The sequence below is a fragment of the Piliocolobus tephrosceles genome, chromosome 7 (genome assembly GCF_002776525.5).
Source record: "Piliocolobus tephrosceles isolate RC106 chromosome 7, ASM277652v3, whole genome shotgun sequence".
Lineage (NCBI taxonomy): Eukaryota > Metazoa > Chordata > Mammalia > Primates > Cercopithecidae > Piliocolobus > Piliocolobus tephrosceles.
The window spans coordinates 70,649,344-70,664,602 of record NC_045440.1 but is presented as its reverse complement, the minus strand read 5'-3'; the positions used below and the strand labels follow the sequence as shown (position 1 = coordinate 70,664,602).

Sequence of the window (15,259 nt, the reverse complement as noted above, 5' to 3'; positions counted from 1 at the left end):
GCTGTGTGTGTATGAGGGTAGGTCTTGTTATCTGGTAGGTCTCGCTGTGGAAGGTGGATGCAACTGGAGTTTTCATCAGGGTGCTGCAGTGTCAGGACCCAAGGGCTTACCTCTGAGGTGTTTCAGTTCCTCAAGAGACAGATGCTCCTTTCTCTCCTGCTGGGGCCCTGCTGGGGAGGACTACAGGGTTGTAAGCCTTGCTGCTGGCATCCTAGAGCTGAGAGTCGGGGGAATGGGCCTGGGTCCTCACTGTTCCTTTTGCAGGCTTTTACCTAAGTTCCCTGTCATCATTCTAGCATCTCACTGAACTTCTCCTTTATGTGTGGTGCTTTTAAGCCAGACCCTTTGGTTCATTTTCTCCAGAAAACAGGGAGTATAAGGGAAGGAGCAGTTACCTAAGTAGAGAAGGGATGGGAATTTGCTTAAACTGGTGTCATAGTTGGACCATATCTTTCTTGTGTTACTGTCCTTGAGGTCTAAGGGCCTCTTCTTTCTCTTGCTACTTGCCTTGATCATGCCCATATGTTTTTCTAAGTTCTCAATCATGCTTTCTGTTTTACTGAATCTTCCTGTTTCCTTGAACTCCATCCTCCTGCTTCACTTTGGACTGCTTGCTCAGTTGACATAACTTACACCCTGGGTCCTCCTTTCAGAAGTTTCCTCAGTTGTATCCACTAGTTTTTGTTTGTTTATTTATTTGGTAAGTCCTCATTTTGCCAGAAAAAACCTTAGATAACTTACGGGGAAAGGGTACATGGGAAGGAAGTCTTTCTGAGCCTGTGAGCATATTAAAGCATCTTTGTTCTTTAGTGGTAGTTTAAGCAGGCATAGAATGCTAGGTTAAAAAATTATCAGCCCCATTAAAAAATGGGCAAAGGGCATGAGAAGGTACTTTTCAAAAGAAGACTACACACAGCCAACAAGCATATGAAAAAATGCTCAACATCACTAGTCACCGGAGAAATGCAAATCACATCCACAGTGAGATGCCATCTCACATCAGTCAGAATGGCTATTATTAAAAAGTAATAAAATAACAGATGCTGACAAGGTTGTGGAGAAAAGGAAATGCTTATACACTGCTGGTGGGAGTGTAAATTAGTTTAGCCATTGTAGAAAGCAGTTCGATGGTTTCTCAAAGAACTTAAAACAGAATTACCATTCAACCCAGCAATCTCATTACTCGTTATATATCCAAAGGAATATTAATCATTGTACCATAAAGACACATGCACACATATGTTCATTGCAGTATGATTCACAATAGTGAACACATGGAATCAATCTAAATGGTCATCAATGAGAGACTACATAAAGAAAATGTAGTACATATACACCATGGAATACTATGCAGCCATAAAAAAGAATGAGACCATGTCCTTTGCAGCAACATGGATGGAGCTGGTGGCCATTATCCTAAGCAAACTAACATAGGAACAGAAAACCAAATAGCGCATGTTTTCACTTGTAAGTGGAAGCTAAACATTGAGTACACATGGACACAAAGAAGGGAACAGTGGACACTGGGGCCTAACACCGGAGGGTGGGAGGAGGGAGAGGATTGAAAAACTGCCCATTGAGTACTATGCTGATTACCTGAGTGATGAAATGATCTGATCTGTCCACCCAACCCCCTTAAAACAAAATTTACCTATATAACTAACTTGCACATGTACCCCTGAACCTAAAATATGTTTAAAAAAATGAATTAAAACAAACGAGTAAAAATTTAAAAAGTATCTTTCTGGGGACTTTGAAACCATTGCTTTATTTGTCATCTAGCATTTTCTGTTGCTGATAAGAAATGTAATTTCAGCCTTAGTTCTCATTTCTCTGTGGCTAACTTTATTTGGAAGTTTTCAGAATACTTTTTTTCATGGTGTTGTGAAATTTCATAAAGAATGCTTTACCTTCAGATTTTGTCATGGCTGGAGGCTTCTTATAATCCCAATGCTACCTTCTCAGAGAGGCTTTCCATCTCTGCCCAATCTAGGGGAGCCCACTATTCCCCCACTCTTGATTACATTATTTCTCCCTGGTTTCCTCATTATCTGAAATGATCTCATTTAATGATTTGCTTTGCTTTTGTCCCCTCTGTCTAAAATATGAGCTCCTTGGGCACAGTTTGTAGAGCTGTGTATATATATATATATATGTATATATAATTTTTTTGAAACAGAATATCACTGTGTCACCCAGGCAAGAGTGCAGTGGCACAATCTTGGCTCACTGCAACCCTGCAACCTCCAACTGCCGGGTTCAAGCGATTCTCCTGCCTCAGCCTCCCAAGTTGCTGGGATTATAGACATGAGCCACCATGCCTGGCCCAGCTATCTATATAACAGTTGCATCCTCACCGTCTAAAACATGTATGATATTTGTTGTGTGAATGAATGAATGAATGAGTGCCTTGGCACAGGGCTTTGTTCATTCATTGTACTAGGCACTTTCTGAACCCTTTTAATGCAACACATGTCTTTTTTTTTTTTTTAACTCTTTTTTTCTTTTTCCTGTGTTCTCTAGTACTCCTGCTAATCAGATGTTGGAATGTATGGACTGGTTGCTTGTGTGTTTAATTTTAATTTATTCTCTCATATTGCATGCTTTTGTCTTTTGCTCTGAGAGATTTTTTTAAGCCTTGTTTTCTATCTTTATGTACATTTTTTATTTTGAGGATTTTTTTTTTCTTTGCTGTATTCTGAGTGTTCCCTTTTCTTAGCATTCTGGTGTTGTTTTATGGAATAACGTCTTCTCAGATCTCTCTGCACATACAATTATAATCTTTTTTTTTTTTACTTTGTTTTCGTGCCTTGCATTTTATCATTTTGTTTTTTTTTTTTTTTTTTTTTGAGACGGAGTCTTGCTCTGTCGCCCAGGCTGGAATGCAGTGGCCAGATCTCAGTTCACTGCAAGCTCCGCCTCCCGGGTTTATGCCATTCTCCTGCCTCAGCCTCCCGAGTTGCTGGGACTACAGGCGCCCGCCACCTCGCCCGGCTAGTTTTTTGTATTTTTAGTAGAGACGGGGTTTCACCGTGTTAGCCGGGATGGTCTCGAACTCCTGACCTCGTGATCCGCCCGTCTCGGCCTCCCAAAGTGCTGGGATTACAGGCTTGAGCCACCGCGCCCGGCTTGTTTTAAAGAATCAATTTTTGTGTTTGTTTATTCTGGGCTTTGCAGGTGACAATACTCAGCCTAGCATATCTCAGATGGTGTCTTTCCTCTCCCTCTACCTCAAAGACAAGAATGAGGGGATTTTATTTAGAGTTGTCAACATCTAGAGTAGAAGTTTAGCTTTTTACATTTCTTCCAGTTTCCTTAGAGAAGCACTTCCTGAAGAATTTCTGGGCCATAAATTGGAGATGTGAGGGAACGGATAAATGAGAATGGAAGGGCTCACTGATGCAATTTTCTCTTCCTTAGAGCTCCAGGGAGGCCCACAGTGGTTTCTCCACCTCTCACTTTTGCCCTCAGTCGCATCTGCTCACTTTGAGCTCAGAACCCGTGGAGATTTGATCGGGCAGGCTGGCTCCTATTCCTCCAAGGCAGCCTCTGCCTGTTTCACATAAACCCATCCCTATCTACTTGCCATTTTTGTGAAGTTTGGTGTCATGCTTTCCTTTTAACCCTACTCTACTTTTATTTCAAGTGTGTTCTCAGAAGGGAACGGAAGGCACAGTCCATGTCTTACCTGCTTTTAAACAGCAAGTCTCCTTGAGATTCTTAAAACCCCGGCTTAACACCACATCTGCTTCATCCATCTTGAGTCAACTGCCGCTGGGCTTGCCCAGCACTACTGGGAAAAATTATATAATTGTGCTGATTGGCTCCATTACAAATTTATGAGTTCCAATCTTAGCAGGCCCTCATCTTTGCTGAGCAATCCATTTACTTCATCTCAGTCAGCTTTCCTTCTCATGCCCATGATAGTGGCTCTGTTTTTATATTTGAACCCATTTCTTCAAGTCCTTTATCATGCCCTGGTCTTGTTTTTCTTAGCAGACAGCCGAGTGGCCCATGTTAGTTACAGATGAGGTTATGAAGAGTGAACTTTCTGAACTTCTTTCTTCCATCCCCTCAAACTCATTTGTCTCACACAGTATTGTTTTCAAAGGCAAGTACTGGCTCCATCATTGTCTAACTGTGTGACCTTACAAAAAAATTACATAATATTTGTTGAGTCTTGGGTTTCTCATACTTAAAAGGGGTGATGATGTCAGTCTCTCCTGGTTATAAGCATACTGAAAGTTCATCTCTCCTGGTTACCAGCATAATTACTCATACATCTGGTTGAAAACATTAAAGTAACGCAGAAGGGTTAAAAAAAAAAAAAGAGAGAGAAGTCAGTGTCTCCTCCTCTCATCCTCAACCATTCCTTTTTTTTATTTTTTATTTTTGAGACGGAATCTCGCTCTGTCATCCAGGCTAAAGTGCAGTGGCACAATCTCGGCTCACTGCAACCTCCGCCCCCTGGGTTCAAGCAATTCTCCCTGCCTCAGCTTCCTGAGTAGCTGAGATTACAGGTACCCACTAACATGCCCAGCTAATTTTTGTATTTTTTAGTAAAGATGGGGTTTCACCATGTTGGCCAGGCTGGTCTTGAACTCCTGACCTCAGGAGATCCGCCTGCCTCGGCCTCCCAAAGTGCTGGGATTACAGATGTGAGCCACCATGTCTGACAACCTTTAGTTTAAATCATGTGAATACTTTAAACAAATATTTGTAGTTTTGATAATGAGAATGATATTGGGAAGGTTCTCATATTTCCTAGCACAGAATCTAGCACTTTAAATATGCTGAAAAAAGTTAGTTTCTTATCTCTACTCCCTTTCCTTCTAGATCATGCAGAGCAATTCCATTTTCTTCTTTAATAGATGAATGAATGCCTGGCACCTATCTCAGTTCAGGGCTATTACTCATATAGTGAGGCTGCAACTCTTATGAACTCGACGAAAATTTACGTCTTTATTATCGAATCCATGAATTACAGTACACCTTTTCTTATTTATTCAATCCATAACAAGTAACCTGATTAAGAGTGCTGGAAACTGTGGCAAGGACCCAATTGTTTTAGTATTTGCAGTCTGACTTTAAAGGAAGTTTATAAATTGTAGCAAAAGAATAACCTAGTTTCCATGGAGAATTTTTCTGGTTTCCCAAGTCCTAGGAATATAGTCTAGAATGACTTAATGAAAACACTACTGGGTGGTGCAGCTGCATAGGTGTACCACTTTTAGAGTAGCAGATAGCTTTTGTGAACAAAAATGGAATCCTTCTTCAAGCAGGTTGTGAACTACATTTCAACTTTGCGCCCTTGGCTGGGTGCCCTTGTTCAGTGTACAACCTGCTCAACAGTATGTGGCTGGCCTGCCTAGTAAAAACTGTTTCTCATTCTGCATGATTTTAAGACTTGCATGTGGCTTTTTTCCCCTTTCAAGTCAGTAAAGAGAAAGACAAAAGGAGTGGCAGTGAAGAAAGGAGTCTTTGTAAGGTACATGTTTGGTTCAGTGTGATTGGCACTTACGCATGTCTTATGCTTACGACACCCCTGTACTGTTTATGTTATTGTCTATGTTTTAGTTAAAGAACCTGAGGAATTAAGTGATTTATCCAAACTCATTTAATAAGGAGTGGAACTGAATCAGATCTAGATGATTTATGTCAGAGTTTGCATTCTTTCTGAACACCTCACTGAGGTGCTGTTTTAAATCGTGTATTTCATGCGTGTATGCAACTGCATGCACACACAACCTTCTTGCTGGATGAGCTATTGGGGATGTATCTACTTCTCAATACTGCATGGTTTTCTGATATTTCAGAGCAGCTGAGTTACAGGCGTCATGCTACGTGCTCTGCATGCCTACAGCGTTTGCTCTGTGGCTCTCACATCGACCAGTCTAGATTTTCACCTTAGCTTTGCCACATATTGGCTGTCTGGGTATGGGCAAGTTATTTGACTTTTCTGGGCTTGGTTTCTACATTTTTAAGGTGAGACTACAGATAGTATCTATCTAGCTGGATTGATGTGAGGATTGAGTAAGATACTTGGCCAATTCTTTAACCTTTCTGTGCCTCAATTTCTTCAACATTAAGATGTGATCAATTATAGTACTTATCTCTTAGGGTTATAGGGAGGATAAAATGGGATAAAATGCATAAATAGTAAGCACTTGATATTAACTATTTAATGATATTTCAATGAGGATAAAGTCTCAGAGAGGTTAAATAACTTGCTTGAAGTCACACAGCTAGAAAATGGCTGAGCTAGGGTTTGAAGTTAAGTTTCTTTGATTCTGGATGCAATGCTGCAATACTTTTGATTATTACACTATTCTGACAGAAGAAAAAAATACAAAGAAGAAAGCATTCTATATAAGTAATTTCTATTCATTAAATTTTATGTGAAGGGCTTCAGGTTTACGGGCATGGTGAATTTTCTAACATTAAAAGGACTTAATGACTGACCCTTCTTTTATTAGTATCAAGTACTCGTGAATCACCTAAGTGCCTGGGATGGAGTTGGGATGTTTTAGGAGAATGAGCTTTTCCTGTGAAGCAAAAACGTAATCACGGTCTTTTTGTAGAATGAACCTGATGTGTTATTAGTGGTTTTCTTAGAAAATTCAGATTTGATAGCCAAGATATGGAAACAAGTTAAATGTCTATAGACAGCTGCGTAGTATTCCGTGGTGTATATGTGCCACATTTTCTTAATCCAGTCTGTCACAGATGGACATTTGGGTTGATTCCAAGTCTTTGCTATTGTGAATAGTGCCGCAATAAACATAAGTGTGCATGTGTCTTTATAGCAGCATGATTTATAATCCTTTGGGTATATACCCAGTAGTGGGATGGCTGGGTCATATGGTACATCTAGTTCTAGATCCTTGAGGAATCGCCATACTGTTTTCCATAATGGTTGAACTAGTTTACAATCCCACCAACAGTGTAAAAGTGTTCCTATTTCTCCACATCCTCTCCAACACCTGTTGTTTCCTGACTTTTTAATGATTGCCATTCTAACTGGTGTGAGATGGTATCTCATTGTGGTTTTGATTTGCATTTCTCTGATGGCCAGTGATGAGGAGCATTTTTTCATGTGTCTGTTGGCTGTATGAATGTCTTCTTTTGAGAAATGTCTGTTCATATGAGTTTGCGTCCTTTGTAGGGACATGGATGCAGCTGGAAACCATCATTCTTAGCAAACTATCACAAGAACAGAAAACCAAACACTGCATGTTCTCTCTCATAGGTGGGAACTGAACAATGAGATCACTTGGACTCGAGAAGGGGAACATCACACACTGGGGCCTATAATGGGGAGGGGGGAGGGATTGCATGATATAAATGATGAATTGATGGGTGCTGACGAGTTGATGGGTGCAGCACACCAACATGGCACAAGTATACATATGTAACAAACCTGCACGTTATGCACATGTACCCTAGAACTTAAAGTATAATTAAAAAAAATTCAAATATACTTATAAAGAGAAAAAAATGTCTATAGACAGGTAAATGGACAAAGAAAATGTGGTATGTTCATGCATCACGTAACAACGTTTCAGTCAACGATGGGCCACATATACAATGGTCATCACGTAAGATTGCAATGGAGCTGAAAAATTCCTATTGCCTAATGATGTTGTAGTCATAAGGTCGAAGTGCAATGTATTGCTCACAAGTTTGGAGTGATGCTAGTATAAAGAAACCTGCTGTGCTGGCAGTCCTGCAATAGTACAGCACATCTAGTTGTGTAGAGTACATAGTACTTGATAATAAGCATCTCTTTTTATTGGTTTATGCATTTACTATACTATACTTTTAATCATTATTTTAGTGCATACTCTTTCTACGTATTAAAAAAGTCAACTGGGAAACAGCCTCTGGCAGGTCCTTCAGAAGGTATTCTAAAAGAAGGCATTGCTCTCTTAGGAGATGACAGCTCCATGCATGTTATGGACCCTGAAGATCTTGGGACAAGAGGTGCGGGTGTAAGACAGTGATACTGATGATCCTGACCCTGTGTAGGTGTAGGCTAATGTGTGTGTTTGTGTCATAATTTTTAACAAAAAGTTTAAAACAGTAAAAAAAATAAAAAAATAGCTTTTAGAATAAGGATATGAAGAAAAAATACTTTTGTACCACAGTTCAATGTGTGCTTTAAGCCAAGTGCTATTACAAAAGAATCAAAAGCTAAAAAATAATTACAAAGTGTATAAAGTAAAAAAATTATAGTAAGCTAAGATTCATTTATTATTGAAGAAAGAACAGCGATTTTTAATGGGTTTAGTGTAGCCTAAGTGTACAGTGTTTATGAAGACCATAGCAGTGCACGGTCATGTCCTAGGCCTTCACATTCACTCACCACTCACTCACCATGCACTCACTCACACAGAGAAACTTCTAGTCCTGCAAGCTCCATTCGTGATAAATGCCCTATACGGGTGTATCATTTTTTATTTTTTATACTTTATTTTTATTGTACCTTTCCTATGTTTAGACATACAACTCCTTGCCATTGTGTTATAATTGCCTACAGTATTCAGTGCACAAACACGCTGTACAGGTTTGTAGCCTGGGAGCAATAGTCTATACTGTAGAGCCTAGGAGTGTAGTAGGCTAGACCACTTAGGTTTGTATAAATGCATTCTACAACATTTACACAGTGGCGAAATCACCTGATGATGTATTTCTCAGAATGTGTCCCTGTCATTAAGTGACACATGACTATATATGTACAATGGAACACTATTCAGCCTTAAAAAAGAAGGAAATTCTGCAATATACAACAACATGGATGAACCTTGAGGACATCATGCTGAGTGAAAAAAGCTGGTCACAGATTTCACTTACATGAGGTATCTAAAAGAGTCAAAATCATAGACTCAAAGAGTTAGAATGGTGGTCATCAAGGCTAGGGGGATTGGGAAATGGGTCATTACTAATCAGGAGCCACACAGTTTTAGTCAAGCAAGGTAAATAAGCTCTAGGGATCTGGTGTTCAACATCATGTCTAGAGTCAACAATACTGTATTGTACACTTAAAACTTTGTTAAGGAGGTAGATTTCACATTAGGTATTCTAACCCTCATAAAATAAAATAGAAACTTCAGACTTAAAAATCTGATGAGTTTTCATTTTGAAAGATCCTAAGAGCTCTAGCAAAATCCTGGCCCATTTCTAACTCAAGTAATTACATTCCCAGCACCCACAATTTTCCTCCAGTTTTAATTAAGAAATGTGTTTTGCTTCGTCTCTGTGGCTGCCAGACTGTACTTCACACAGGTGTGTCCTAATCACCTTGGACCCGAAAGAGCTGGCATTGACCATGAAACTTTGGTTAAGTGATGCTTTACATAAATACATTGTGTAATGTGAGTTATTGCCCCTCACTCTGCCTTTTCTTCAAATAATTTTTCAAAATGGGGTTAAGTCTGAGGTCCGTGTAAAGACTTTTTAACCAGTGCTATGTGCTGATAAATCACTTAGTATTTACTTACTGTCTACAACTATCTTTCATTTATCAGTTACCATCTTTTTGAACTTAAAGCAAAATCTATTATATTATCTGGTTTGGTGACTTGAGCTACTGAGCTGAAACTTTTCCAAGGGTAATTTCTTGAGCTACCAAATGACCAGGAAGATTTTTCTCAGTTTTCTGTTCTCAGCAGAGACTGTTGGATGGGATGATTCACTCAGTCCCACCCAGCTCCAAAATATTTCCCTAAAGTATCTTTTCTGAATATAGCTTTATTGTCCCATCATATTCAGACTGTAGAAATTAAATAAATACAGTCTGTTAATTCAGACCTTTGCCACAGGCACAACTCAGCTTCCTCCTCACCACACTGGATTTTACCATAGGACAACATGGTGTCTTTAGATAGTGGACCAGCCCTCCCAGGTGACTGGCGTTTCTGGCCAGGTCATTCCTAAATTCTCCAATTATATCATTCAAACCATTCATCTCCTTGCCTGTGTCTCATGGGTAGCTTAATCTGCTTAAGAGTTTTTTCTCCATTGTTTAAATATTTTAGTACCATTAAAAATCATTTATTATAGATATTACTAATTTTAACGGAAGTTTCTGAGAATTAGAGGGAAAAGAAGTTTGCTTAAAAGATCATAGATATACATGTTTTTGGATTATCCTAGCTCTTTTCATTGATAGGCTTAGAGTTCATTTCTAGATGTAAATATATGAGTTCATCTTTAGTTGGCTCTATTTGGAGACACAAACAACATTTGTTTTACTTCGTTTTAGGAGTATCAAGGGGATATAAAGTATAAGCAAATTTTCTGTCTGCCAAGTTTGAAATTTTGTAACAAAGATCTAAAGAAATCAACATGAAGCCTGTAAGGTATATATCTTAAAACATGGTAAGTTTTTATTTCAAAAATGCCTCTGAGTATTATCAAACTTAGGACCAAGTTTACCTTTCTATACCCTTATATTAACATATGTTATATTATGTTATATTATGACTATACATATGTTAAAATATGTTCTATTAACATATTAACATAACATAATATAATGTAATGTTAGGAGGAGAAAAATAGAATTTAAAACTTTACATACAATCTTGGTAGCAATATGTTATTAATGTTAATCTATATGTACATTGAAAAAAGACCAGAACAAAATATACTAAAAGCATTAAAAGTGGATATCTCTGGGTGGTAGCACTATGCATACGTTTAATCTTTTTGTCTTTGTGTATTTTAAAAAATTTCTACAATGAGTATGTATTACTTTAATAATAAATAAAGATATTTTGAAAAGCCATATAAGTGACACATTATTTTATTTGAAATGATTTTGGACTTAAAGAGATAGTTTGTACACATTGTGGGTTATTACATGTAAGTTTCAAGTTATACCTGGTTTAAATTTGTTGTCTACAAAGCTGAAAGGAGCTTTAATAATAAAAATAACAATTAGACACAATAATCACAACCTTTCTTGAATATAGACCTCTTCCAAACCTATGCTAGCATATATGCTATCACACACTGCGCTTTGTTGATTATTCTTGCTCTCCTTTGTGTAGTCAGGAGGGGTATTTAATAGCCATAGATGAAAAGATTTGGCCCAAGGTCACATAGCTACTAAATGGCAGGCCTGAAACTAGATCTCCATCTAATTCTTTTCCCACCATTCTCTGTAGGAGTAAATTAAAAACTATCCTTTTTGAAAGGAAAAATGTCACAGTAGCCTTTTGCACTCCTCATGTTTGTGATTGTGTTACTGCTATTCATTCATGCTTCTGTTAAGTGTGGAAAGATAGCACACCAATATCTTAGTGCGTGTTACGTCCCAGGCACAATGCTGGACACTGGCCGTACATTCACCCGCCTAATCCCCTACAACAACTGTGTGGTACTGACATTTTGATATCTGTTTTACAAATATAAAATCTGAAATTCACAACACTTGTGAATTGTGGATATGAAATTGAACCCAGCTCTTTCTGACTCACACTCAAGAACACTGAAAGCAGAGCGCCAGAAAAGCTGCATTAGAGCTTTCTCCAGGAAGAAGAAAGCGAAATAAGCCACCCAGAAGACCTGCGCTAGAGGAAGTAAAACGAGGGACAGTTACACAAAGCTTCCCTGCCAGTGTTGGGGCTTACAGATGCATGCTGTGGTGAAAGATAAAATCGGGTTTAAATCCATTTCTGACCCTTACTACTTGTGTGACTTTGGCAGTGCCTATCTCCTCAAACCTTCAATTTCCTTGTCTGAAAGATGGAAGCATGGCAATAATAATGACAGTTCTCATGAGGAATGAATGAGACAACTTATGTTGAGATCTCAGTGTGCAATGAATGAGACAACTTATGTTGAGATCTCAGTGTGCAATTCATGGAATAAAAATAGGGTTCTGCTGATGTTAGTTTTAAATGATAATGATGCTTATGGTGATGACAATAATATTTGTAAACCTGAAGTTGTGTAGCTCTGTATAGCCAAGGAAGTGTTCTAATATGAAGCCAAATATTTAAGTGGAGTTGAAAAGAAACATTCTCATTGAAGTCTTCTTGAACACTGAGATAAATTGATGAAGATTCAGAAATTATAAGAAAGATACTGTTCTAGTTTATTAGTACATTTTGCTAAAGAGGTTCTCTCTCTGTGCTGTGGGAATCATGCTCTTTTATGGCTTGAACATAGTATGTATGGATTTCTACTTGTCACATCTTTTAATAGAGAAAAACGCAAAAGGAGTCAGAAGTCCCTTAAGAAAGTTAGGAGACTTCTCTTTGGTTTATAGAGACCAGTAGAAGTACGTAGGAGAAGTATGTTTAGATGGGGAAGTTCAAGTGTTCTTTAGGTCTTGGGGCAGGGTGATGGGACACAATTGCTGGGGTGTGGTTGTGGTTTTTGAGGGCCACTGTGTTCTTACATACTTAGCTGTAATGACCCTATGGCAGAAATAGTTTGAATTATGTTTAACAATCGTTTGTCTTGCTGTTATATATTACTTTACATAAGCATCGATCCCTGAGTGATTGATTTAACAAAGATTGGATAACAAGGTTGTTGTTTTTACTTCTTGTTTTCTTTTTTGCTGTCTCCCCAGAGCTGGTTTTCTTGAGGCCTCAGTGATTGTGAGGCTTGCCGTGATACCTCTTACAGTTTCCCGTTCTTTAAAGTTAGCAAGTTTGCCAGATAATCTCAGAGATGCCTCCATCTCTCTAGCTCTGTAATTCCATCATTTTTATATTAAGATGTAATGTGTGACTCTCAGGCTTACATTGTGGACTATGCAGTTATAAGGTATTTGCTATCGAGGCCCCGTGCCTCACTCAGAATTAACACTTACATTGATTCTTGAGTTAACACAATCCTCTTATTTGGAGGACTACCTTCAGCAAGAAGCCCTTGTGCATTTTATGTCTTGCCAGAAATGCTTTTTGTTTGTTGGGAAGGAGCTGCACAGCTCCTTTGCACAAGGATGAGTGCAGCCTTCAGTAAGTAGTCCTTGTGCATTTCGTGCTCTCATGATGGGTTCACGTCTGGCTAATGAGAGACTGCTTAGTGTTACTCAGGTTTAAATATTGGTGCTATTATTAGAATCCAGTCTGTTTTCTGGAGAGTGAATGACCATCAGACAGAACATCATTATTCTTAAAAATGATTTTCAGCACAGTGTAAAGGATGAGCCACGTCAGCAGCTTTTTGTGTGTGTACCATGATCACCTTCTCTCCTAATAACTTTTTCAGGAATGCCCGCTTCCTTTCATTGCTATTTATATTTGTTGCATGTATTGATTTTCTTAGAGCCTTTCATTTCGTAGCATTTATTCGTATCAGACACCACGATCTCATAAGAAAAGCAAACATACCCAAAGGTGACCGGGGACTGTACCTGTTTCCCAAACTCAGGAAAGCTTTTTGCCTCCTTGAACAGTGTGAAAATTGGTCTAGAACAGGGTATCTCATCCTCAGCACTATTGACATTTGGGCCAGATAATTCTTTATTATGGGAGGTGGTAGGGGCCTTCCGGTGCGTTGTAGTGATGCCGGCAAAACCTCAAAATTGGGTCTCAGCTCGGGGGAGTTCTTGGCTTGGCACAGGAAAGAATTCGAGAGTAAGCTGACAGTGAAAGAAAGCAAGTTTATCAGAGCAGCAATGTATAGCAAAATGGCCCAGAGAAGCACTTGTGGATTGCTGGCTGGCTATATTTATACCCACTCTTAATTATGTACAAAATAAGGGGCAGGTTATTCACAAGCTTTCTGGAAATGTGGTAGAGAGTTCCCAGAACCATATAAGGTAACTTTTGAGCCATTTGCAGTGGCATCATTTATAAACTGCCATGGTGCTGGTGGGAGTGTCTCATGCAAATATATTATAATTAGCATATAATGAGCCATAAAGGCAACTAGAGGTCGCTTTGGTTGCCATCTTGGTCCTTCTGGTTTTGGTCAGTTTCTTTGCTACACCCTGTTTTGATCAGCAGGGTTGTGACTAGGACTCAGAAAAGCAGGTCCTGCTGATCTCCTACCTCAGCAGGAACTAGTGGCCCATTAGATGACAGTAGCACTCCCTCAGTTGTGAGAACCAAGATTGTCTCCTAACATTGCCAAAGGTCCCCTGGGGGGGCAAAATTGACCCAGTGGAGACTCACTAGTCTATAATATACTTTTTTAAAGTATATACACACTTTAAAATGGTATGACACTAGAAGTTTGTGAATGTAATGATTATTAGAGTCTTGTGATAATTTTTTTTCTGTGGAGTGACATGAATGAAAAACAGAATTTATTTGCCTTGTTAGAAGGCTTTCTTGATAAGACTTTAATATTGTTTTGAATTTATTTCCCCCATTAAAATTTAAGGACTCATTATTAAAGTTTAAAAGAAGCCACAGGAAAAAAACCTTTGAACAAACCTTTGAACAAACACCGATTAACACACATGGTTGTGATGGGCTATGCTACTGTATAAGTGGTACTAGCATAGTCATTAAAGATAAGTCTTGGCCAGGCATAGTGGCTCACGCCTGTAATCCTAGCACTTTGGGAGGCCGAGGTGGGTGGATCATGAGGTTAGAAGTTCGAGACCAGCCTGGCCAACATGGTGAAACCCCGTCTCTACTAAAAATACAAAAATTAGCCGGGCATGGTGGCGGGCACCTGTAAGCACAGCTACTCGGGAGGCTGAGGCAGGCAAATTGCTTGAACCTGGGAGGCAGAATTTGCAATGAGCGGAGATCACGCCACTGCTCTCCAGCCTGGGTGACAGAGTGAGACTCCTCAAAAAAAAAAAAAAAAAAAAAGTCTTTGTGGTGAGGGAGGGGAGTTGAGGGGTGAGAAATTACCTATTGAGTACAATGTACATTAGTCAGGTAATGGGTTCACTAAAAACCCAAACTTCACTACTACACAGTATATCTATATTACAAAATTGTACTTCCCCCCTCTAAATCTATTTTTAAAAAGATAAGACCTGGTACATAACAGATATTCCAAAATATTTGTTGAATGGGTAGATAATGGATAAATGGATGGTTGGATGAAGGATCTGCCACTGGTAACTCATATAGTCTTGGGAACAACATTTCATCAGTGATACACCAAACTGGTGGTCACAAAAGCAGAAATGGTCACTGGGTACGAGCAGTACAGAGCCCCTTTCCTGCTTCTGTGGATCCCCCACGTGCTCCTCTGCTCTTCCACCAGTTTGTTTACACTCTCCTTCCTAGGCCTATATCCTTACCTGCCTTTCCTTCTCTCTATATTTGTTGCC

General features: G+C 39.0%; 1 protein-coding gene across 3 annotated transcripts in view; it reads left to right on the top strand.

Annotated features, from left to right (window-relative positions):
- The window catches only part of SLCO5A1 (solute carrier organic anion transporter family member 5A1), a 161,609-nt gene that overhangs the window by 130,259 nt on the left and 16,091 nt on the right, over positions 1 to 15,259 (top strand). The gene's annotated exons all lie outside the window — the stretch shown is intronic.